Source organism: Cebus imitator, unplaced genomic scaffold (assembly GCF_001604975.1).
Source record: "Cebus imitator isolate Cc_AM_T3 unplaced genomic scaffold, Cebus_imitator-1.0 Scaffold48, whole genome shotgun sequence".
Classification (NCBI taxonomy): domain Eukaryota; kingdom Metazoa; phylum Chordata; class Mammalia; order Primates; family Cebidae; genus Cebus; species Cebus imitator.
In genome coordinates this window covers 8,469,730-8,496,702 of record NW_016107363.1, presented here as the reverse complement: position 1 = coordinate 8,496,702, position 26,973 = coordinate 8,469,730, and the positions used below count along the sequence as shown (strand labels likewise).

Sequence of the window (26,973 nt, the reverse complement as noted above, 5' to 3'; positions counted from 1 at the left end):
TTTGAGACAGTTTTGCTCTGTTGTCCAGACTAAAGTGCAGCGGCACAGTCTCTGCTCACAGCAGCAAACTCTGCCTCCCAGCTTCAAGCAGCTAATTTTTTGTATATTTAATAGAGACGGCATTTCACCAGGCTGGCCTCAAACTCCTAACCTCAAGTCATCTGCATGCCTCAGTCTCTCAAATTGCTGGATTACAGGCATGGGTCATTGTGCCCAACCTGCCCTAGGATAAATTCTAAAAGAATTATAAAATCAAAATAAAATAGCTGGACTCGGTGGTGTGTGCCCATAGTCCCACTGCTTGGCAAGGCTGAGGCAGAAGGAAAGCTTGAACCCAGGAGTTCAAGGCCAGCCTGGGCAACAAAGTGAGAACCCATCTCCATAAAATTAATTAATATTTTTAATCAAAATGAAACAATTTATACTCACATCCTTACTCTTGACTATCTTTCCTTCACAGCTTCTACTCTCCTCTCAACATATCCCAGAAGCCACCATCTCCTCTTGAGGTCACAAAAAAAAAAAGACCTGAAATATCAAACTCAGGATTTCAGCACTACATATTCAGTAAATATATCTTAAGAAGTATTTTTTATTTATTTTTGAGACAGAGTATCACTCTTGTCACCAGGCTGGAGTGCTGTGGTACCATCTAGGCTCACTGCAACCTCCGCCTCCCAGGCTCAAGTGATTCTTGTGCCTCAGCCTCCCGAGCAGCTGGGACCACAGGTGCATACCACCTTATCTGGCTAATTTTTGTATTTTTTGTAGAAACTGGGTTTTGTCATGTTGCCCAGGTTTGATCTTGAACTCCTGAGCTCAAGTAATCCACCTACCTCTGCCTCCCAAAGTTATGGGATTATAGGCATGAACCACCATGCCCAGCCCAGATGTATTTATTTAGTACCAACATTGTGCTACTTCAGCTTGCTTTAGATCCGTACTTCCTGAACAGTCTGACAAATGTTGAGATAAACAAGCCTACTGGGGTTTCATTTTACCCGAAGGTGTCTCAGAGACTTTAGGACACTCATATGTACTGTGACTATCCCAAAATCAAGTATATAATATTGCTTTTCCAAAATTTATTTGACAACAAAATCCTCTTCCCTTCAGAACACCTGAAAACATTTCACTGAACACTTGAATTTATTTTTTAAGCATCAGCTTAACTCCCACTGTTGAATCCTGGGGATAAGGCAATGATTGAGACAGACACAGCTTCTGACTATGGGCAGTTTGCTCCCTGGAATGGACTTTCTCAGTAAGAGCTTTCTTCACCTCAGATCTAACAGGATTTGAGAGGAAGGTGATTACAGGACTGCTTTAAGGGCAGGGACATGAAACCAACCCAAAACAATCAGAATTGACCTCTAACAGGAAAAGGCAGAAGGTCAAAATAATGACTGGTTGAAGTTTCAGCCCTACTAGGCCATGAAATAAATATAATTCTGTATTTATTTTTCACACCTCGATAAAGAAGCCAGATAGTTAAAAGGAATATATGTCAGCCATTGATAGGCTGCAGTAAGAAGCTGCGGAAACACGTTGCTGCTTACACCACCAAGATCACAATGGACGAGAGATTATGTTCAATTTCACTGAACTTATCAAACAGGACATTCACAGACCATCAAAACAGCAAAGGGATGTCTTCACCGCTATACATCTGCTTCTTAACAATAAATTTTAGTTAGTGACATAGGCTCACCACTATTTGGGAATTAGTTTGTTCCACAAAATTTATAAAGAGCAGGTATGGTTTCCTGGGACCATTTCACCCCAAAGGCTGCAGTGCATAAAGTGATATCAATTTCATGGAAGAAGGAAAAAATCAGTTGACAACATAAAGCAAAGGCAGGACCCCATGGTTGTCATGTCCCCCTAAGCCTCATGATTCCTATTTATTCTACTGAGTCACTCACATCCCCCCAAGCCCCACCCAGCTATGTTTCCTTTCCCTGACATATTTTAAGGTACCTGTTTTGACACTTGGGCTTTTGTTATTGTTGTTGTTGTCTCCTAATTTCTCATCTTTCCTGATTTGTTTCTAATTCTATAAAATGAATCTCTGAGAAAGAGCAAAAAGATCAACTTTATTCACCAATCAATAATGCAATCATGTCTTCTATTGCCCATTATTGACTAAAACAAAATTATTTTTAAGCTTTTCCACCCACCTATAAATGCATTTTGGGAAAAAAAGGTGGAGTTAAGATCTTACTGTTTTAAAGACTTATTATGAAGCCAAGACAGTTTCAATCATTGGACTCTTTTGTGAACTCTTTAAAAATACCTGCTATTTTATACGTTTATGATGTGCAACTGTAAGAAGCATAAATTATTAATTAGATCCAACTGTGTACAAAAACAAACAAATGTTGCTGACATCAAAAAAAAAATTATGACACCAAAGAAATCAGTTGCTCAACACCTTTCACGTTAAAAGCATCTCATGAATAAAATTCAAAGTGCAAGGGTAAGTTCCACTTGTGGCTCAAACAAAATAAAATAGAAGATGGCTTTATGAACCTATGAGAATGCTTTCTCTAATTGCATATGGATTCATAAATAAGATATACACTCATCCACTCACTCTCTTAAAAGGTTGAAGGACTCTTGAACTATAAGCTCACAGGGGAAAAGGCTGGGGAGAGCCTCAATTCCTGTCTACCTCAAGTATCTCAGACTATCATGGTCTGGAATGGTCTATTTTAAGACAAAAGCACTTCCTGCTATCTGCTCTAAATTAGGTTAAGTTTATTTCCACAGATCTCAGCCTCAGCCCATCACCTGAGCCCTGCTGACAGACCGTGTGAGCTGAGATCATCAGTGTCTCCCAAGATTTTGCCAACTTAAAACATCCTTTTTTTTTTTTTTTCTGATCAGCATCCCTAACTTTCCCAAAATTCTTTGTCACAGACTACTAATTCTAAAACCTTTCTAGAGGAAAACATGATGGAAAACATATCTCAAGCAAGCAGTGGCTGCCCAGGAGCCAGGTGTCACCTGCAGATGTGCTGTATATAACTAGCACAGTGTCGTTTAGAATTTCTATTAATAGTTGCCAACATAAAAAGATACATTTCACATTAAAATCCAGATTCTGACATTTCCTTAAAAATCTGAAAATCTGACAATGTCAGGCTCACCTTTCTGCATGCCAATAACTGGCTGGAGCAACCAGAAGCTGCCCCTTCGAGAGAGCATGCACCCTCCAGTTTGCCACAATCCCCTCCACTCCCTATTATCTTATATTCAGTCTGATTCCTTTTTTGCCTGCTTCCCCCAATAGGTATTTACATTTTTTACCACTCTATTCACATATAAGATCTTAAACAATTCATTCTCTTTCGCCACCCACTTCAAATCCTTTACCAAATCTTATTAATTCTACCACCAAAATTGCTCTTGAATCTTCTCCCTTGTTTCTACTCCACTTAAACCAACATGACTCTTGCATAAGCTACCTCATACCTCCTAAAGCTTCTCCTCTTTTCTTATCATCTCTACTCTTATTTCCAAAATATCAGCTAAACTGTTTTAAGATAACAATTGCAATCACAAAATATCTCCCCTCTCCCACCTAAAGCCCTTTGAAAGCTTCCCATTGCCCTGTGGACAAAACCAAAACACTTCCCAAGACCTGAGAGCCTGCAGGATCTGAGCACTGCCAACAGTCCTTGCCTCCTCTCTTGCCACTCTCTCCTTCACAGACTTTTGACAGGGTCTCCTTCCTGCTGCTCCAATGCAAGTCTCTTCCTGTCTCAGAGCCTTCACTCCTGCTGTTCTCTTTGCAAGGCTAATTCCCATTATTTCCTATTCCATCGCTTAGATCACAGTTTCAACAGCATACCCTCTACAAGGTCTATCCCATTCAATTCAGGTCTCTCAGTTATATTCTCTCAAAGCATGCTTTTTTTTTTTTTTTTTTAATCATGGTGTGAAAGACATGCTATCTTTTTTCTTTTTATAAGAGAAGATGACTGGCCAAGGGTCATCAAAATGGCCCCCTTGTTTAGGTTAAAGTAGGGCTAGACTAGGTAGCCTGAATCCTCTGGCTAAGGTGTAAAGAAATCTTTCATAACCCAATCAAGGCTGCCCCTGCTCAGGTCCCTGGTTTGGAAAACGTGAAATCTTGTAGGAGTCTTTATGCACAATGATCTGGGAACCTCCAGGGAGGGAAGTCACTGACTCCCCAGTCCCAGATGCCCAAGATTCAGAGTAAGTGAGATCTATGGGAAGAAATTAGCATAGTTTCACCAGACCTAGAGTTCCCAGAAATAAAATAATTATTTCAAGGTAGAGGAAGTCCAGGCTGATGATTGGGACTCAGGACAAGTGACCCAGTAGCCATGGAGAAGCCCAAATGGACAAAGCCTGTGGGTAAGTCCCAACGCTTCTGGAGACCCCACCAAGCTGTTTGGAGCCTGTACAGTGGAGCATGAAGCTGTGCACAGGGCTGTAACTCATGAGGACGCCTATATGTCCCAGTCGGGGTTTCCCACAGGCAGATGCTGAGACAAGGATGTGGGTGTAGCTGGTTCATTTAGAAGGTATTCCCAGGAAGCATTGAGAGGACAATTTGGAAAAAAAAAACAAGTAAGTGAAGGAATTCAATAGAGGCGCATTTTTTTTTTTTTTTTTTTTTTTTTTTTTTTTTTTTTATGTTTTCATTTTGTTACCCAGGCTGGAGTACACTGGCACGATCTTGGGATGTCAGCTTACTCCAACTCCCAGGTTCAAGCGATTCTCCTGCCTCAGCTCCCGAGTAGCTGGGTTACAGGCGCCCACCATTACGCCAGCTAATTTTTGTACTGTTGGGTAGAGACAGTTTCATTATGTTGGCCAGGCTGGTCTCAAACTCCTGACCTCAAGTGATCCGCCGGTCTTGGCCTCCCAAAGTGCTGGGATTACAGGCATGAGCCGCCACACCCAGCCGAGGACGCAGTTTTCGAGAAAGTTTCTGCTGCAAGCAACAGGAAAGAGCTCTGAGAGGCAGTGGAGAACCGGCCTCATAGGTGCACCTCAGGAAGGGCAAGGAACTCCATCATGAGCTGAGGGCTGCTACCCTGGCACTCCCAAGCGAGGCCGAAGCAAAAGCCCTCATGTTCCGGTACAGGTCATGAGTGCTGAGGAGATGTGGGTGGGGGACCAATAGCATCCCCTACACCCTACATGGCACACTGTGTCTAAGTTTGGCCACGGGGGACCGGGTTGGCCTCCCCTTGCAGGACCGCAGAGTGGGGGACCACAGAGGGTAGGCACAGCATCTTTCAGTCCAAGGGAGATCAGCCTCAAGAGCGACACCTTGTGGCAGCAAGATGTAATCATGTGGTAGACTGGTTGGACAGACCAAGCTCCAGATTTGGATGTAGGATTTATATCCATATCCCTCTCGCTTTGGGGCGGTGTAAGCCTGAAGCAGCGGGGAGGAGAGGAAAGAGAGGGAGACAGGAAGAAGTGGGGAAGGTTGGGAAGGAGCTCTAGTGGACAGATTCGGAACTTCCAGCTAAAGTGGCAGACGGGTTCCAGCATTTTGGATTTGGACAAATGAAACTGGGAGCAAGGGTTGTTAATTTTACATATATTTTAATATATTAATATTTGTATATTTATTGTAATATTTATAAAATACAAAAAGCCTATGTATTATTTACATGTTTAATTTTAATATATTTATTCTTTTCATTTATTTTTATAAACTTTATTAAAGTATAACATATATATGATAAAGGTAGATCTTAATTGCACAGGTTAATCGATTTTTTTTTTTGAGACAGGGTCTCGCTCTGTCACGTAGGCTGGAGTGCAGTGGTGTGATCTTGGCTCGCTGCAACCTCTGCCTCCCAAGTTCAAGTGATTCTCCTGCCTCAGCCTCTCAAGTAACTGGGATTACAGATGCTCACCACCACACCTGGCTAATTTTTGTATTTTTTGGAGAGATGGGGCTTCACCATGTTGTTCAGGTTGGCCTCAAACGCCTGACCTCAAGTGATCTGCCCGCCTCAGCCTCTCAAAGTGCTGAGATTACAGGCATGAGCCACTATGCGCAGCCTGCACTGGTTAATTTTTATATAGTGAGCACACCTGTCTTACCACTGTCTAGCTCAAGACTTAGAACATTATCAGCATCCCAAAAGCCTCTCTCATGTCATATAATCCATATACAACCCAAAAGCGTTTCCACACCTTACAAATTCATATTAATATAAGCAATTCCTTGTCGGGGTCTCTCTTCCCTCCTATTATAAACCCCTACACTGCACCCCAGGTTTTTACATTGGTGCTAACACTCTTGGAGCCCAGGGCAAGAGTACAAATGGAGGCACAGATACTATGTGTCTATACATTTCAAGTTACAAACTGAGCTAAGAAACTGGTAAACAAAACACATTCTACCCCCCTACGTTGATGAATACAGAGATGGGGAAGATGAGATTTGAATTTTTGAACTTAGAATACTCAGACTCCTTAGAGTTCCTGCCAAAATATTGTGGCAGGAGGAAGACATCCCACCGCCCACTCCCCACCCCCACCACCAACACCCTTCTTCCCCACCTCTGGCACAACCATATCCCAGGGACCTCACACACATGAACTCTGCAGCATGCAAGCTAGGCTTGCTCTAGCTATACCAAGACTCCACAGACTTTCTTTGTAAAAGGCCAAACAGTACATATTTTAGGTTTTGTGGCCATTTGGTCTCTGTCATAACTACTCAACTCTGCCATTTCAGCCCGAAAGCAGCCACAGACAATTTGAAAACAAATAAGCATGGCTGTGTTCCAGTAAAATTTTATTTATAAAAACAAACGGTAGTTGAATTTGGCCCATGAGTAGTAGTTTGCTGACACCTGATCTGTAACGACACACAGAGGTGCCACCCCACAACCCTAGGCCTAAGGATGTGCACATTGGTAGTATGGCTTCCCCTGAGAGGATGGACTGGGTGAAAAATCCCAAGCAGATTCTGGAAGACAACTCAGGGACATTTAGGCAGGGAGGTCACAGGCCTATGGGCACCCAGAGTGGACTCTAGAATGCCAGGCACAGGCTCCAGGTGGGCACCTGCACTGGTCCCTTGGACTCTCCCCCCAGTGGAGGGTGCAGTCAGAGGAGAACCAAAGTAGGCCCTCTTGCCCAAGAGAAAGGGAACACAGGAGCTATGCAAAACAACTTTGGAATAATTGAAAGAATGATTTAATATTGCGACATTTTCATCATATCACTAAAATCACTTCCAGGGCAGCTATAGGGCAATTTTGTAATTACAGCCAGAGAGGAGAGACACAGTGTTTTAGAAAGAAAAAGGGGAGCCTCAAAATCAGATTTGGCGGGAGACATACTTCTGTCTTCTGGATGTGCAACCTTGAGCAAAGTATTTTACTTCTCTGACCTTCACTTTTCTCATCTGTAAAATGGGGATATCGGACTTTTCATATGGATTTGGGAAAGATTAAATGAGATGATATAAGAAAGTACTTAGCACAATACCTAGCACACAGCTAATGATCAACAGAAGTTAACCTTGATAAGTCCAAAGCTATCAGAATATGACACAGTGGCTTTAAACCTCAAAGTTGCCATAGAATTCTCTCAGTTCTCTAATCTTAGCCCTGTCAGACACTTCGGAGTCAAACTCAATCTGCTGTTCAAAAGTGCTCAAGACATCAACCCCAGTTCTTTAAAACTAGAGAGAAAAATGGACATTGCCTTCCCCCATGATCTGCAGGCTACAATATTATGCATCTGTAGGTATTGAAAGTCCTAGTAATAAACCATTTCATCTGTGAATGCCATAATGATATGAATCAGTAGGGGAAAAGTCCAGCTTAACACAGCAGAGATTTTCAAAAATGCTTTCCCATCATTCTCCAAAAGGCTCTATGTAACTCAAACATGCCTATCTACACATCAGTACGCTCTCCTTTAGTTCCCCCAAACTCATTTTATAATTACTGTTTTCCATGTATACATTTAGTATGATTACACATTCTGCTGCCTTGGCTCATATTTTATGGCAAGGTACTTGAGTAAAGAGGTTATCTTCCATACTACAAGGCAAGGACTCTGCATGCTCAAATATTAGTTAACTGTTCTTTCCATTAACCAGTTCCATTATTTATATTTCAGACTCCATCAATTTATTTCAAAGTATTAAATTAAAAATCTGAAACCCCTAAAAACTTTTCTTAAAGGAATAGACTATTATCTAGTACACAGCTAAATACACAAGTTAAAAATATAGCAAAACAGGCCGGGCGCGGTGGCTCACGCCTGTAATCCCAGCACTTTGGGAGGCCGAGGCCGGTGGATCACGAGGTCACGAGGTCAAGAGATCGAGACCATCCTGGTCAACATGGTGAAACCCCGTCTCTACTAAAAATACAAAAAAAATTAGCTGGGCATGGTGGCACGTGCCTGTAATCCCAGCTACTCAGGAGGCTGAGGCAGGAGAATTGCCTGAACCCAGGAGGCGGAGGTTGCGATGAGCCGAGATCGCGCCATTGCACTCCAGCCTGGGTAACAAGAGCGAAACTCCGTCTCAAAAAAAAAAAATATATATATATATAGCAAAACAGCCAGGTGCGGTAGCTCACGCCTTTAATCTCAGCATTTTGGGAGACCAAGCTGGGAGGATCACTTGAGGCCAGGAGTTTGAGACCAGCCTGGGCAACATAGCAGGGCCCCATCTCTACCAAAAATTTAAAAATAAACAAGGCAGGTATGGCGGTGTGCAGCTATAGTCCTAGCTATTTGGGAAGCTGAGGCAGGAGAGTAATTTGAGTCCAGGAGTTCAAGGTGGCAGTGAGCTATGATCATGTCATTGCACTCCAGCCTGGGTGACAGAGAGAGATCCTATCTCTAAAAAATAAATTAAATAAATAGCAAAACCCCAGACAATAAACAGTAAAAATAAAAAACAATTTGAGATGTTAAATAAAATTAAAATAAGCTATGGTTAATAAAATATGCTGATTATAACAGCATTATTCATTGCCTCATAAAGTCTCATAAATGGAACAAATTAAGTAGTTGCACTGAAGAAATAAATAAGGTTTTCAGATTCGTTTTTAAAACATCTGTGCATTTCCTTTCATCTGCAAATGTAAAATGTCAGTTGGCAAAGCTTCAGTTAAGTATACTTACAAAAAAAGAATATTCAGGAATTATTGGGCCTTACACTAAAAAAATCTTCTGTCGGTCAACTAACAGATGTTTCTGAGAAAATGATAGAAGAATAACAACTCTGCCCCCTTGGCCCTAAAAATCCAATCACATAGAATTTTGCTACATTTACAACAGCATTAAGTATTATGTGTAAATAGATTTTTACCAGAAAAGAATACAGGCATAATCACACACATGAGGAAAAATTCTAGCAAAGCTATTAAAAAAAGGCCACAATCAATGAGGGATGGAGAATGGCTCCGAAGTACAAATTATGGAGACAAGTATTCATCTATGTATTCTGGAAAGAAGAGAAAGAATAAATGTTATATCCTAACTGGAGTCTCAAAAATATGACTGAAAACCATGGAAGAGTCACATTGGAGGCTTTAACAAGGATCAAGTTCAGGGTGCTGAATGGTCCGCAGAAACCCCTCTAAAAACAGAAATTAGAGTAAATGAGTCAGCAAGTGCAGTAAGTAAATCAAGTAATTAGTCAAATCTCTTGTCTATGAATGGATAGCAGTAGGCTTATCTAACATAAAAATAAAAAGGGAAATTACAGGACATAGTTCAGATCTATTCAACAAGTACTTCTAGAGAACAAATCTGTAATGTGGTTTCTGACATGCTCAAGGTCCAAATCCTTCCATTTAAAAGGGGGTCACAGCCTCTTACAGTAACAACTCTAATTGTTGTGCAAGGCTGCCAGGTACCGTGAACACCAGAAACAGATGAGGGCCTTTCTGGGAGTGATAGAGTGTGGTCTCAGATGGAGAGAATGGCATGGAAGAAAGAGTGTAGTAACAGAGAGGGAAAATCTAGTTTTTTGACCTGGACAAGAACTAAGGAGGGAAGTCAGATCCATAGTGATGCATATTAAAGAATTTGGAAATCTCATGAGAATTTAAGTGTTGTTTTTATTTCAGAAATCTGAAAACCAACAATGTAAGGATATTCTTGATCAGCACTGCGCCATGCCCACTGACTTTGAACATCAAACTGTAGCCTGAGGAATTACTGAGTCAATGTGAAAGGAAATAAAATGGTCTTGGGGATCTAAAGGATGTGTTCTCAAGGGATGAAAGGCAAGGATTGTCAAGTTCCTCAGAATGAATGAAAGTTTCACAGAAGTTGACCACTGTGAATGTGGTGGGAAAACTGAATCATCACCCAACACACAGCAGGACAGACCAGATGATGCCAAAGAACCTGTCTAGAATAGTCAGCATCAGCATCACATTCTAGTTACAAGCAACGATTTAGTTAATGCAGTTAAATTAATGTTGTGAATTTGAATTAGTACTGTAATATGATGTATACTCTATTTTTAAATTGATTTACGTTTTAAAAAGTTGTAAAAGCTTAAAAACAAAACTGACAAGCTTTATGTTTATACAATTTAGAGTATCATTATAATAATAATTTAAGCCAACTGTGGGGTTCTATGAGAAATTATTTTCATTAAAAAGGATTTCATCTGAGAAACGTGGTTAAGTGATTAAGCGTACACAGGATTTGAGTCCTGAATCTCACATTTATTACCTGTTTAACCTTGAGCAAGTTAGCAAACCTCTCTGAGCCTCAGTAAGTATCTAAGTAATAATGGCCTCAGGTATAACAATGGCTACTTCACCAAAATAAGGTGAGTGATGATTAAATCAGAGAAGGCAGAAGTACTTAGCACAGTGCCTGAGGCTTAGAAAATACTCAGTACAATCCTCATCATCATCAATATTGACCACAGGCTCATTGTGTTGTTTTCTTAAATTAGGCCCTTTCTTACTCCTGAGTAAAATAGAAATAACAGCACTAAACATCTTGCAATGGATCTAAAAGAGTAGTTGATTAAAAAGGTTGCAAAAAACCTTTGCACATGAAAGTAAAATTTTAACCAATGCAGTAAATTGCATCATTTGTTCAACATTTTCACAATCCCCCTCCAGCTGGCCCATCCCTATACTCTCTTTCCTGTAGGAAGATAATCTTTCCTGCTCCACTGACATCTGGCTCAGCCATATGACTGTTTTGGTCAATGAAATGTGAGCAGAAGTAACAAATGCCATATTCCAACAGTAGCTATCAGAGCCCTCTTGTGGGTAAACCATGGTTTTTCTTCCCTACAATGAGAATAGGCTGTTCAAGAAAGGCTCCTTCAGCCTGTGTCCCAGAATAAAGATAACGTGAAACAGAATCACAGACAACCACTGACAGAAAGAAGCTACTGAGATTTGGAGGTCCTTTGTTAACTCAGCACAACCTAGCAATATCTGACTAATACACCCAGCTACCACAAACACAGTGCTAAAACAAAATATTTAACATTTATGTTAAAATATAGGACAGCAATTTCTCACCGATTTCTCTCTCATTTCTTTCTTCCTCTGCAGATTAACAAACTAGGAAATATCATCCATTCAGGGACAGAATATCTTCTGTTAGGTCTCCAGATAGAAGCAAATCATTTGTAAATAATTTATTTTCAGACACAGATGCATACAACCAACTATTTTAACTGCCTCCCAATGTATTCTCTTTATCATTTCTGGCAGCTGATTTCTTTACTGCCAAATAGTTGCTCCTGGTGCTTGGACGTTGAGATGAAGGCAATCACTGGAAAAGCCAAAAGGAGGATAAATCCTGCTAGGAGGTGACATAGTTGTACAAACAATGCAAATAGCGAATGCCAGCGAGCATCAATGGGTGTGGGCTGGACCTCATGACTGTATGTATAATCAGTACATGTCTGAGTGCCTATCCTGGAGCATAGCCCGAGGAAGAGTCCAGCTGTGCCTGGCCCAAGCATGCTTCCCCACCAAAAGAAAGGTAAGGCATGCACCCACTTCCTGCTATCTGTGATTCCGTCTTATAATGGCTACGTGACTTACAGATTGCATCAAGTAACACCACTGTCTTCACGTGAAGATTTTGTAAACCATGATTCAACCCTAGACCTTCCTTAAAGGCAAGAACTATGTCTTCTTTATTTTATATATTTTATGTCTTATAAAATAAGACATAAAATATATCTTATTTTGTAAGATATATATATGTATAAATATATAAGATATATTTTATATCTCAGCACTATTTTACACTTGCAATTAAAAGGCAACTCAATGTAGAGCAGTTTAAAGCAAGGGCTCTGAAGAATCCAAATTACAGTTTCTCCACTTACTTAGGTTAAGATCTTGCGAGCAGATGCTGTAAGTGCCTACCGATGTCCCTCTGACCTGAACATTTTAGAGTGCCCCAAAGGCACTGCCAGTATCAGAATCTCTCCCTGAGAACATCTTTTAAACCTGGATAGGCTGATCTTCCCTTACAGGGTGCAGGACAGAAGTCTCAGGGTTAACCACCCTTAAAAACATCTGATGGATATTTATATGCCAGTGTTCACAACAGCATTATTCATGATAGCTAAAAGGTGAAAACAATCAAAATGTCCACTGACGTCCAATGCATAAAGAAAATGTAGCATATACTTAAAATGGAATATTATTTAGCCTTAAAAAAGAAATGAGAAGGCCAAGGCTGGTAGATCACTTGAGGCCAGGAGTTCAAGACCAGCATGGCCAACATGGGGAAACCCCTCTTTACTAAAAAATACAAATATTAGCTGGGCATGGTGGTGTGCACTTTTAGTCGTAGCTACTTGGGAGGCTGAGGCACGAGAATTGCTTGAACGCAGGAGGCAGATGTTGCACTGAGTCAAGATTGTGCCACTGCACTCCCACTTGGGCAACAGAGCGAGACTCCGTCTCAAAAAGAAAAGGAAATGTAATTCTGATACATGCTACAACATGAACTTTGAAAACATTATGCTAAGTAAACAAGCCACAAAAGCACAAATATTGTCTGATATCACTTATATGAGGTAGCTAGAATAGTCAAATTCATAAAGACAGAGAGTACAATGGTGGTTTCCAGAGGCTGGGGGAATGTAGAGTTATTGTTTAATTAATACATATTTTCCGTATGGGATGATGAGAAAGCTCTGGAGATAGATGGTGGTGACGGCTGTACAACATTGCAAATATAGTTAGTATCACCAAACTGTGCACTTTAAAATGGCTATAATGGTAAATTTTATATTATGTATATTTTGCCAAAATAAAAATAAATTTTTAAAAAAAGAAAAGAAAACAATTGATATGAGCTAGTGGTTAGACATCCCTGCTCTCTTAAGTCTTTGTGTAAAAATACCCTAAGGTGGGTGTTTTACACCATCTCTACCATTTCCTTACGGTATTAAACTCTAGTTGCCATCCCACAGCTCACTTAACAATGCCCCATCTACTGGCTGCCTTCGCTTCCCTCTCTCACACCCTCATTCACTCACTAGTGACCCCTGTATGTCCCAAGTAACTACTTGTCTCAGGGTCTGCTTCTGTGGGTAACTCAACCAAGACACCACGGTAAGTTTCTTAATTTCTCTAAATCTTACTTTCCTCATTGATAAAAATAATACTTAGATTATGAAGTTATTGTGAAGATTAAATAAGATAATTCTTCAAAGTGCATAGCACAGTGCCTGACTCATAGTAGATACTTAATATGAGCTTCTTGAACTTTTGGTCCAACAATTATCCACCTTTTTTATAGAAGATAAACTATGTCTCTCAGTTTCAGGAAGAGATTAAAATATCTAAGAGCCAATTCTTTTCCATCTTCTATTTGAATAACATCTTTCATGACTTAACACTCATCGTTTAACCACAAGAGATGTTAGAAGGAACTGGAATTTTGTATCCAACTCAATCTTTTGCCTAGAGGTGGGCTGAGCCCACAAAGAAAGTTGGATTATCTCCCCAAATAGCAAGCAGACCCCCCCAGGACAGACAGACAACCGCCATTCCCTCCTGACGTAGGGAATTAGAGGGCTATGGGGTCAATTTTACACAAAATTTAATTTGTATCCCTTTCTCTCTTTGGCTACTAAAGTACCATCCTAGCATCACTAAGGTTTATGGCTAAGACTAGGATTCATTTAGCCTTTTTCTAGTTCCACAGTGTATTGTTTTAACAAGTGAAACCATGCAATCATGAAATTCCCATTGAGGTGTATCCTTTGCCAAATACCATTTTATTTGCTTTTATTTCTCTTGTTTGCCAAAATACACAGAGATTTTATCACAATAATTGCCTATTCTGACCAGCAAACCAAAGGAATAGGTTACATACTCTGGTGGACTCATAAATAAGACTGATGAGAAATCCAATTTCTGTCTCTTGCTTTTGCAGAAAATGTCTTTCTAAATATGTATGTTTTTAAAAGCTGAACAAACAAAGCTTACCTTGACTTACATGTTAAAAAGGGAACAAATAAATGATAAAGTCCCAAATTCTGTCTTGCCCTTTAATATAATCCCTAAAGCTTTTTTCCAACATTTCATATATACATAGCCTTTAACTTCACTCACAACTATAAATAGTTGGCCACCTTAAGTTCAAAGCATCTGACTAAGGCTAACCACTAGCCATATTGGACGTGCCTAATGGTTTCAATGTTTGGCTCAGTTACCTTATGAGCTAAATACTTCTCCCTATATTATTGCCTACAGTTTTCTATTTTCCACTTATAAATTAATGACAAAATTCAAGAAATATTCAGGTGATTGCACAAACTCTGTTGTACAAATATGGTGATGCTGATGAACTAAAACTACTTGTTGGCAGGTAAGGTCATGATACAGTAGCTCAGAATGGTGGTTCATAAGCTATGGCACAGAAGTTAAGATTAATGTATGAAAGGCAATTTAATAGTGTTACTGTATAATGCACAAAAATATAAATCATACCAAAGTAAAGTCAGAGGCAGCCATTATGCACAGGGTATTGAATAGTGTTCTAGCCCATAACTCCCAATCTTATACATTTCAAGGAATAATGAAACTATTTTCATTCATGAACTCTCTCAGACCACTTTCAGAAGCTGTACACTATGAATTACTCCAAGTATTTCCTTCAATTAATCCAACGAAGTCAGTTTCATTCTGCCCATTAATTACAAAGATTTAAAACACAATGAGTACTCTCTGTGCTCTGCTTAAAATTCACTGAAATGAACTTTGTCCTGGGTGATATTTGGTCTCTGAGTCTCAAAACCAACAAGTGGTGTGGAGCCTCACTGCAGATCTTTTATTAGAAGATATTTTTCCTCACCTGGAAAATGGTCTTTCAATGTAATTAAGGGGACATAAATTGTGTTTGGTCAGTGAATCAGAATGGACACTGCTAGGATTCCTAGTACCATAATAATCAATCTTTCTATTGTTCTCCAAGTCATCTTGCTACACTCTCATCCCAATATCAAGCCCCACATTCCCACAAGCATCAAAAGTAGATAATTATTGCCATGACAGTGAAATAAAAGTAGAATAAAGAGAATTCAGAGTCTTTGGTCATATCCATCCCCTATTTGAAATTTCTTGAAAGTTTAAGCTTGAATCCCATGTCCTCAGTGGCTCACAGGGTCTCATGTCCTGTCATACTCTATGGCTCCTCTCACTATCCCTCATCCTGAACCAAGCTAAACTCCAGCTCTTCAGTTCTACTACCTATGTTTCCTCCATGAACCCTGACTCTCCCATTCTCTCGCTTACTTTGGGACCTAGTGCATGCTATTCCCCCTGTTATTTGTACCTTCAAATCCTCCCTCCTCTGGCTAATTTCATTTACCCTCAGTGACACTTCAGGTGCTACTTTCTTAAAGAAGCCTTCCTTCATTCTTCATCCATGACTCTCCTGAGTATTCAGTGGCAGCCTGGATGTTCCCCCAAAGAGCACCCATTATTGCCTGCTTACTTGTCTGGTGCTCCACTAGATACTACAATCCCTGAGCTCCCCTACAAAATCATCTGCTCTGTGACAGTCCCCCCCCACACACACTCCATTCCCAGAAGAAGACTGGCACAAAGCAAGCATACACTCATATAATGAATACATAATAGAATGGCTGAATTCCTTGTTGCTAAAGTCCATTGTGAAAGAATCCCAGCCATTCCTGTTTTCCGGGTTAAAATAACTAATAAAATGATAGTTAGTTGAACCTCTTAGTTGAACCTCTGCGTGAATAAACTGTTGTAAAAAAAAAAAAAAATATATATATATATATATATATATATATATATATATATATATAATGGATCTACAAGAGTGCCTTTGAAGCAAATTGGACTACATGATGGGGAAATCGAGATCCCAAATAAGGAGAAAGCTAGTGGCAAAGCCAGAAAGGGAACTTAGGTCTTGTGACCTCAGGTCAGTGCCATGTCTCTGTATCCAAAAGAATCTGCTCTGAAGTTATTCTAAGCAACTATTCATGTTGTGAATTCAAGGTAGCCTATGAATGCATTCAAAGCCCATGTCTAAAAAGAGAGTTATTTATCAGCTTTAACAAAAAAAGGTGAAGAATTCCCCTTGAGTGCCCCACAAACTGCTCCACATTCACAAGCCTGCTGAATAGCAGCCACTAAGACTCGGGTGCTTTTGTATCCACTCAGCATCAAACAGGACCTATTTTCAACGATCCCATAAGAATGCCACGCTGTGTCCTACTCACTACCCAACCTCCTGCTTCCTGTCAGGGAGAGGCGTCAGGAACAAAATGAATAAAGGGTCAAAATGGGAAACAAAGAAGGGGGAGGAGGTAACGTTACAGCCTTAGAAGGGAAGGAAAAACACACATCACCAGAAGGAAAGAAAAGACATCAAAAATCCTCTCCTGAGACGTGAAAGTAAAAAGAGCCAACAACCCTGCTCCTCTCCAAACCTGCCCCTTGAAACACGGCTGCCCCTCGAGGTGATGAGAGCTGGAGCCAGCTGGCAAAACGGAGCATGGCTAATCTGCCTCAAGCCAGGCACAAGAAAGCCATCTTGGTAGGAATTTGATGCTAACCAGCATCACTGAGGAAAAAACAGCGATCACGCGACCACCCTAACCTCACATCTTACAGAGCTGCTCAACGCTTATTGTCAGAACAGTTCCCAGACCCCAAACCCACCTTCAATCACCTCAGGCCCACCAAGGATGAACTCCCAGCCTGACCACACCCATCTTATTATAGAGAAATTTGCCACATAAGAACTGGTAACGACAGTGCACAACTAGGTTCAATTTCTTATACGAAACCCTGCTCTTCCTTACTGTAATTAGTCATACCATTTAGCAGAACTCTTTCACGGTTTGCATAAGGATCTGAGTGTATTCTTAAAGAACAGTCACATTGCTCAATTCCCATTCAAGCTCTTGTCTTCTGACCCACTAAAAAGTTGCTTTGAATTAATAGTTTGCTCCTAATGCATTTAGGGTAAATGCACTTTGCTTCCTGCCACTCATTCATGCCCTGAAATCACAGAACGACAACTACCTTTAGGGGTGGAAAGTATTAAGACAGGAAAAGAGAGCTAATGCTATCAGACCACACACACACACACACAGTATAATTAAGTGAGCAAAATGTGGAGTCTGGAAAATAAACCGTAGCAAAGTGAAGTTGCTGGCATAAGATGTCTACGAATATTGCTGCTAGCCTTTGGTTTTCAGGTGTATCTCGGAGATGCCCTTCCAACTCTTCATCTAGTGGGGGCTATAATCTCACCATTGACTTCCAGGAAAAAAATAATCACTTAGTTCCTTCCTGAAAGTACTGCCTGCCTTTCTCTGCTTCTCTTCTTCCATGCACACACACTCTCTCTCTTTTTAATTTTGTTGAGTGCTGATTAGGTGCCAGCAACTAGAGATTTCCTGGGATGCGACCAAGACGAACTCTGCTTGGCAGAGTCAACGTGAGTTCAAGAACAGAGGAAGTGCAACTTCCAAGCAACAAATCTGGAAGATGTAAGTGGAGAAGGAATGCCCAAGAGGTTAAGAGCAGAACTTGAGGCACGCCCTGGGAATTGGCCAGCCAAGTGCTGAAGAAATTAGGCTGGAGCAGCAGATGAACTGGCCCAAGAGAGGGATAACCAGTTATATTAACAATTAGGTCGGTGAGGTAGTGGCCTTGGACTTCCCCAGCTGAAAGAATGAGCAAAAAAATCACAAAGAAGGTTTGGTCCTGGCTGTGAAAGTGAGACAGCCTAGAGCTCCTGGTGCTTTTGGCATTAACACTGGTAAGTCTTGGTGGTTGCTTCTGTTGCAATTGTGGGGCTGCTCACTGTTTTTACTTTGTCTAGTGATAATTTAGCAGCCTTGAGGGTAAGGCAGAGGTACATTCAAATTATGGCTCTGCCACAGCATTCACTCCGAGCAAGTTTTCCTGTCCCTTCAATCAATTAAGAAATACTTATAGAACATCTACTGTGTGTCAAACACGCTTCTAGGTATTAGGGATACGGCAAAAGACAAAGCTCCTGCGTTCATGGAGCTTATCAAATTCTTTGAGCCTCAGTTTCATCACCTACGAAATGGGATAATATGTCTACTTTTATAAGTAATATGAAATGAGCAACATAAAGCGCCTAGCACATAGTAAATGCTCAATAAATGGTGCTCTTCATAGAACAGAGCAAATCTATCCATGACTTCCAACTGGAGTATTAGCTTCAAATAGTAAGTAACTGTCTATGGGTCATCTCTGTACCTCCAGTACCTGTCACAAAGTAGATACTCAATTAATACTTCATAAATCAACCACTACTTAATTAATAACAGCCATTGTTAAGGTAACTGATAGTTATTATTCCTCTCCAAGCCACAGAGATTCTATTACTTAAAAAAGCAGCATAGCATAAAGACTTTTTTTTTTTAAAGAAAGGCAAGGTGCACTCTATGTCTTCACTTTTTTTAACATGAAAACAAATGTTATTGAGCATAAATATTTCAATTCAGATAGTCTATTAGTACAGAGACCTACATGGACAGTGGATGTAGATGCCAGCTCACTGCTTTCCTAACTACAAAGTAAGGACAAGCTGGCTAGGCTTCAGGTTAATCCAGAAGACACCCAAAAAGTAAGTTACGTAAAGTTTAGCAGATGTGCTGAAAGATGATGTGTCAGTAAAGATAAGCAGAAAAGTGCTGCAGAAACCAAAAATCACAAAATCTTCCTGGCTTAAAACAACCAAGGTTTACGTCTTGGTCTATATGTCCAACTCCAGTTGACTAGAAGCTGTGTTCATTTAGTGACTGAAAGGCTCAGGCAGATAGAGGGCTCCATCTCAACACATGCTTCCATAATCATTGCAGAAGAGAGCACTGGGTGATCTCACACTGGGAATCGAATGTTCTAGCATGGAAGTGATTCAAGCCACCTCCAACATGTGCCCGGAAGGAAAGAAAGAGTGGCTATGGGGAACATTCACAGTTGACCACAGATGATATTAAGACACAAGCTGTGAAATAACAAAGGGATTTGTTGAAGATGATGCACAAATAAAACATCTGTACAGCTATAAGGTTCACATAATCCTGGACCAGAGAGGGTGTGTAGGTATCATTTTAGAGCAGTGGCCTCAACATAAAGACACTCAAATCGCATAAATCTGGACCCTAAATTTCCAGAACAGCTCTGCTTTCTATAAACATACTGATGGTCCAGACAAATTTTTATTTAGGAAACAAAAAGTTTTAACAGCTGAAAAACATTTGAAAACCATGAATGTAAACCAAATCCTTTATTTTACAGATTTATAAAGCGAAGAAAAAAATGAGACACAGACAAAGTAACCCCACTCTACCCCTCAAGGAAGATCTAGAATGTTTAGCAGAAATAAGTCCATGGACAGAATCTAATGTACCACTGCACACCTTCTGACCTTATCTTTCATGTCTCCTACCTTTCACCAGCACAGTGGAGCCAGACCCAGACCAAAGTCATGTAATACAAAGTCGTCAAGGGCTCAATAAATGGTATCAACAAGAGTAGAAGACCCCACCCCCCAGCATTAAATAGTGATTCATATCCCATTAGCAATTCTCTATATTACTCATTCCCTACTTCCAGGCAAATGTGAAGCCATCAGTAGAAGTGAATACTAGCCTTCAGGAGACTTTCATTTTGTTCTTACATGATTATAGGTTAACAGCCAACTATGATTTGGGTTCACTCAATTCCATTATCTTCTCATGTCCTCAGCTCTGCTTCGTGCCCAGTTTTCCCTCTACCTTCACTCACACTAAAGCATGTGTTATGCACTCAACCCTCAATGCTCTCCCAACCTCTGGTCTCTGTCTTTTGCAGTGGCTTTATACTCACTAGCCCATGAAATCAAACTCAAATATTTCAACCAGGAATCCAGGTGCCCCCTCAGTCTTACTCCAGCCTAATTTGCCAAATTATCTCCACCACCGTACTTTTCCTGCTCAGCCAGAGGCAAGATGATGAGCCTGAAAGTCAAAATGACATTGTTTTGAACCCCCAGTGCTTCCACTTACTGGTTAGGCAAGTCCTTAACCCCGCTAATGTTCTCACCTGCAAGTGCTTAACCCCTCTAATGTTCTCACCTGCAAAATAGGTATGACAGCATCTACTTTGATAGTGCTCTTGAGAAGGTATGTATTAGTGAGGAATATGTGTGGCTGCAAGTAATAAGTAGTGGCTTACAAGTAAAGAGCTTTTTTGTTTTATGCAATAAGAAGACCACTGGAAGGCAGTCTAGGCTGGTACAATGAATTAACAATGTCACCAAGACCAAAATTCTTCCAGACTCCAGCTTTGCCATTTGTAAAACATGATTTTGGCTGAGCATAATGGCCCACACCCGTAATCCCAGCACTTTGAGAGGACAAGGCAGGCAGATCACTTGATCCCAGAAGTTCAAGACCAGACTGAGCAACATGGGGAAATCTTATCTTTACAAAAGTATACAAAAATTAGTCAGGCATGGTAGTGCCCACCTGTAGTCCCAGCTACTCAGAAGGCTGAGGTGGCAGGATCACTTGAATTGGGGAAGTCAAGGCTGCAATGAACTGAGATCATCCCACTGCACTCCAGCCTGGGTGATAGAGTGAGGCCCTGTTTCAAAAGCAAACAAAACAAAAACCATGGCTTTATCTTCATTGTTGTAGTTGGCTGCTGCCCTTCTAGGCATTGCACGGATGATCCCAGCAGCAAGAAGCAGAAAGGTCTGAAAAGCTCTTGGAGTATACCAGCCAGGTGTGCCCCACTCACTACATTTTCAGGAAAGCCTCCACCCAACAACTTCCACCTGTCATTATCAGACCCAACTCTCATGGCTACTCCAAGTGCAAGGGAGTCTTGGGAAGGTGAGGCAGGCTTATTTCCATCTCAAACAAAATTAGGGTTCTTTTAGTTAGAAAGGAGAAAATGAATGTTGGGTAGGCAACCAGCAATGCCTACCCAATATTAAATTAGATATTTTATGGAAAGTGCTAAGCACAGTGCCTAGCACATAGTTAACTGCCCAACAGAAGTTAAGCTATAAATACTACTGTTATAATTATTAATGTTGCTGTTATCCACCTTTCTTACTCTCTGGCCAAGTGGAATAACTCATTATATCCATGTGTCCCCCAATATTTTTATGGCATCCACTGCTCTGTCTGCATCTCCAACTCTCTCCCTGCTTGAAGGTCCAGGAAAATGTCATTGCATCCAAGAAGTCCTTCCTTACATCTATTCCTAATAAGTTTTATAATGGCAGAACCCACATTAGATAAAAACTGTGTTCACCACTGCACTGAACATTGTCTCTTGGAACACAGTAAGTCCTAATAAATAGTGCCTTAATAATTTAAGTAATTCATGTGTATACACCAACCTGCTTTACAGCCAGACCTCTAAAATCAAACATGGTATATGTTTGATCCTGAAATGCAGAAGTTAAGGACCAGGTTTATATGTCACACAGCTAGTGCTGGCAGTGAGGGGATGAAAATTACATTCCCCAAGAAAAATAAATTAGAAAATCTTCTAACCATAACTTTTACATGCTGTGGGAATCTAAATGACAGTTCATCAAATATTCGCTCCCCTACTGTGAACAGAATCTACTTTTACACACAAGTGTTGGGCTTTCCCATGTGACTTGCTTTGTCCAAAATAGGTTGTCACTCGAAGTGACATTTGCTTGTGCCATTTGCCTCTTGGCTCCAGTGATCTGCCAGAAGAAGGGCGTGTGCCAAGTAGCTGCCATCCCTGCAGCCTGGGCCCCAGGACACATGTGGAGCAGACTGGAACCCACCCCACAGCCTCAGCACAGCCACCCCAAGGAGACCAGCCTAAACCAGCCAAATCACGGTCAACCCGAAAACCCATGAGTGTGAAAATAAATACCTGTTGCTGTAAGTCAGGGAGTTTTGTTACACTGCCAAAGCTCACTAATATATCTTAACATTTGATATATGTTAGCATGTCTTATATGTTCATTCATTTTGTTCCCTTCCTTCACATAAGAAAGAACAGGCTGAAAAATCTCCATGTTTTGTACATCCAGTGATTCCTACCTTTGGATCAACTGTTTTAAATTTATGAGACCTACATTATCATGAATATTGGTGATTTTTTGTGTTTTCCATTCATCCTATCTTTCTAAACTAAGAAAATTACAATAAAATATAAAGAGCACAAACACTGCTGAAACTGAAACTGTTGGCTAGCAAGCAGGTGTCCCATGGACTAGCCAAAATGTTAACTGGTTAGCAGATTTAAAAAACAAAAAAAAAAAGGCTAGAGGATGTCCTAGTAAAACAAACAAATGCAGATTGTACAAAAGTCAACCTAACCAAAGTCAAAAACTCTGTAGGTAAATTTGTGGACTCCAACACCATTCACTCTATTTATCAGGATACCTGTTTTGGCAAACCTTCACCACTGAGTTTCACCAATGGAAAGAGACTGATAAGGCTTATATCTTGTAGGTTTTCCAACATAATAAAGCAAGAGGGGCTGGGCACCGTGGCTCACACCTATAATGCCAGCATTTTGGGAAGCTAAGGCAGGCAGATCACCCGAGGTCAGGAGTTCGAGACCAGCTTGGCCAACATGGTGAAACCTCATCTCTACTAAAACTACAGAAATTAGCCAGGCATGGTGGCAGGTGCCTGTAATCCCAGCTACTTGGGAGGCTAAGGCAGGAGAATCACTTGTACCCAGGGGTGGTTGCAGTGAGCCAAGATTGTACCACTGCACTACAGCCTGAGTAACAGAGCAAGACACCATTTCAAAAATAAAATAAAACAAGAGGACCATGATATTACAAAAGAATAAATGTCATATCTAATCACTAATAGAAACGGTCTCTGTAAATAACAAAGAAAATAAAACTCTAATCCCTTGGTGAGGAGACAAATTGAATGAGGTTAAGAGCATTTATTCAACCAAGATCTATTTAGAGCTCCAATTGGAAATTTAAGGTGTCAAGAAAAATGGAAGAGTGTGAATTTTGTTTGGTTTTACCTTCTTTTAAGTCATCAAATTTGGAACTAAGTTTCTATTGAGCCAAAATTGATCTACTGGAAACATATAGTAAACAAAGTTACTACATTTGCCTATTGGCCCATGCCACAGCCTTCAAATGGAAAGGCAAAACAGGTTGACAAAAGGACTGTCAGAATCACAGTGGGCTCTCAAAAGGGTTAGCTCTATGTATGTCGGGAGAACCCACACCTTCAGACTGGACACGTGCAGACTACACAACCAAAATTTGAAGTCAAGGCCATGGCCAAGGTCATGGGCTCTGGGTAAGACAAACCTGAGCTCAGGTTCTTGCTTTCATACTAAACTGTAGCAAGATATTTATAACAATAGTACCTACCTCACAGGGGCTCTACAAGGTTTAAAAAAGATAATGCATATAAAGTACCCAGCAAAGTGCTTGCATATGTAATAATAATGATGGTGATAGTAATAGTAATAATACTGCCTTAAAAACCTGGCTTCTACATGAAAACCATCCTAATCAGTATATTCTGGCTCACAGTCTATTTATGAAATGCTTAATTCACAGCATTATGTTCACATCCAGGTACAGCTTCTATTAAGTGACCATTCTTTGGATCAGTCAGTAATTTTGCTAATGAATTCAGGGAGAAGGGTGCTGAAAAATCAGCCATTCACTAGCAGTGAGTTGAGAAGGATCTGGTCCTTCACCCATGATTTATCCACCCATGAAAGTCTTGCTGGTAAAAACCATGACACCATCACCTTCCATTCCCCTCCCTGCTAAAACTGCAGAAGTATCTTATTAAAGCACAGAAGCAAACAGACAAGATGGCTTACACGAGAAAAAGGCAAACTCTACTACTCCTTGGAAAGAAAACGGCTTGACCCCACCACCACCACCAAACTGACACTCTGCAAAAGAGAACAAGGCAGCCCTCACTTCCAGAAGTTGAGTTAACTGTCAGAACTAAACGAATCCCTTCTATTCATGTGACTTCCCATAAAGAACGTTTGCCGGCTTCAAAAATATCTTATAAATCCATCCAGTAGAGCCAAGACCCAAGTACTGTATACTGAGAAACAATGTGACTTTACAAGGACAAGAGTGACCATAGGAGACAAAGTGCCACACCCTTTTCCCGGATAGCTCAACTGTACATGGTATAAAGACTGCAATTCTGGAGAAATAGGTGGGCCATTCTAACACCCCTTCCCCCCATTCATTCTTTACACAGATTCATTTCATTTTCGTTTTAAGCCAATGGCCTCGGCATCCACAACTACTACAACTAATAATCAGGGGGTGGAGGGTAGGGGATGGGGAGGACAAGGAAACACAGGTCAAATATACTTGCTTCTAAAAGCCCATTTTCAAAGAGTTTTCTTCGCGTTCGTCTGCCTCTCACAGCTGGATCCCCATACCTGGTGGAAATCAATGGTTAAGTAAAACCACTGATTTAAAGAGCCAACCAGGAAACTAACCATGACAAGTGGGAGCTGCCCTCCTCTCCCGAGCATTGATTGGCTCTTTGGGTTCCACCGGTCCCCATTCTACCCACTTAAGTGGTAGGTGTGGCTGTCAATCACAGAGGGAACTGACAATTCACTGCTCCTGGAGTAAATTGCCTTTCATCCAGCAAAGGCAGGTAGCAGCCTAAAATCGATTCACTCCTAAAAGAGCGGACCCTCCCTCTCTGGCAAGGAGAACAGAGACCCTTAACTACAAAATAAATAAGGCAGGGCCGAAAGGAGAGTTTACGAGAGCTGTTTTATTACCCCGAACCAAAGCAGCCCTTAATCTTCACTGTCCTAAGATGATCTTTCAAAGGCTCGTACGCTAATTTTTTAAATTAGGTACACCTTCGTAAGTATCTCTTTTTTGTATAAGTAGGAGATGGGAAGAAGGAGGGAAGAAATGATGCCGTTCAGTTCAATTTTACATCGTATTCCTTTCCATACACCATCTCCTAGCCCTCCCCGATAAATCGGCTTCATTTTCCCTGACAAGGGTTTTTTTAAAAAAACATGTTCCCCTCGGAGCCCACCCAGGCAGCCAGCCACCCCACCCCCTGGGCTGGGGCTCCACCTTTCTCCACTTTGTTCTGCTTGGGGTTGCTCAAGACCCCCGCCCCCGCGAACACCCCACCCCTCGAAGCAAGAGGGGACGCCAGGCAAAACAGCGGGGTCTGAGGAAAGAAAGGCGATGGCAGTGAGGGTGGCTGCCGGAGAGGGACTGCGGGAGGTGGCCCGGGCCGCCGGGACGAGCGAGCGGCGCCCGCGCGCCGGAGGAAACCGTGCACTTGTTCCAATCCGGGGGTTTATACATCAAGGCAAATCCTCCTTTAGGCCGCCCCATCCCTCCCCGCGCCCAAGAAAGCCCCGGAGGCGGATGGTTCACCCCTAGGCTCCCCACGATAACGCATTGCAGCTCCCCACGAGCGAGCGGGACCGGCACGAGGGCTGCCCGGGCACGGGCGCCCGGAGGGAGCCGGGCACCAGGCGGCCCCGGCGTCGGCGTCTCACCTTTCCGATGCTCGCCCGGGGGCCGTCCCACATGGATTTTTACAACCTCACGTCGCCTTGGCCCCGGGCGGCCGGGAGGAGCAGGAGCCGGTGCCAGAGCCGGAGACCGAGCGAGCAGGAGCGGGAGGAGGAGAAAGAGGAGCACCGGGGAGGGAAGGAGGGAAGGAGGGAAGGAGGAGGACACCGCTCGGAGGGCCGGGGCCGGGCGCGGGGCCGGGCGGGGCCGGCGGCCGAGGGGGCGGCACCCGCCGCAGTCCCGAGACGCGCGCTCGCGCGGCGCCGCCAGCCGCTGCGCTCGGCGGGGCTCCCACCCGGCCGGCCCGCGCGCTCGCCCGCTCGCGGAGGCCCTGACTCACATTCCCAGCATTCCCGAGGAGCCGCTGGGGGGGCCGGGGCTGGGGCCCGGGCGCCTCCGCGGGGGGCAGCAGAGAGCGCCTGACCTGGGCGGGGGTCTTCGCAGCACCTCCTCCCTGCAGGCCGCGGCGCTAAGCACCTGGCCCCCATCTTCTGTCCCCGACGCCCCTTCCCGGGTACCCCCTTCCAAAAGCTGCCAGGCACTCCCAGAACTTGTCAGGTGACGGGGGCTTTGGTGACAGGGGCAAGGATGGCACTTATCTTTTAAGTTAAGCATAAGAGTGTGGGGTCGTGGTTACCATACCCCGGCACCGCCCATCAGCTTTCCTGTTCCTTAGGAGGTTGAAAGGATTTCATAAGATCTTTACTTTATCGTTCTCCCAAAGAAAGGACAGAATGAAAGATAAAGACGGGAACAAGAGAAATATCATATCCATCATATTCACTGGGTGCCTCTTCTGTGCCCTGAAATGTGCTTGCATTGTCCCAATTTGAGGTAGAAAGATGATGTCGGAGTTGATACACGCACACACCTCAAGGTAATGAGCAAGACGATTTAGACAAGTTTTTCATTGGA

At 42.0% G+C, this 26,973-nt stretch overlaps 1 protein-coding gene across 1 annotated transcript in view; it reads right to left on the bottom strand.

Moving 5' to 3' along the window:
• ERC2 (ELKS/RAB6-interacting/CAST family member 2) overlaps positions 1–26,259 on the bottom strand; it is a gene marked incomplete at its 3' end in the record, with an annotated part of 493,154 nt that extends 466,895 nt beyond the window's left edge. The window contains exon 1 of the mRNA XM_037738120.1: positions 26,043–26,259. The remainder of the gene's footprint in view (positions 1–26,042) is intronic.
• Positions 26,260–26,973: the final 714 nt, after the last annotated feature.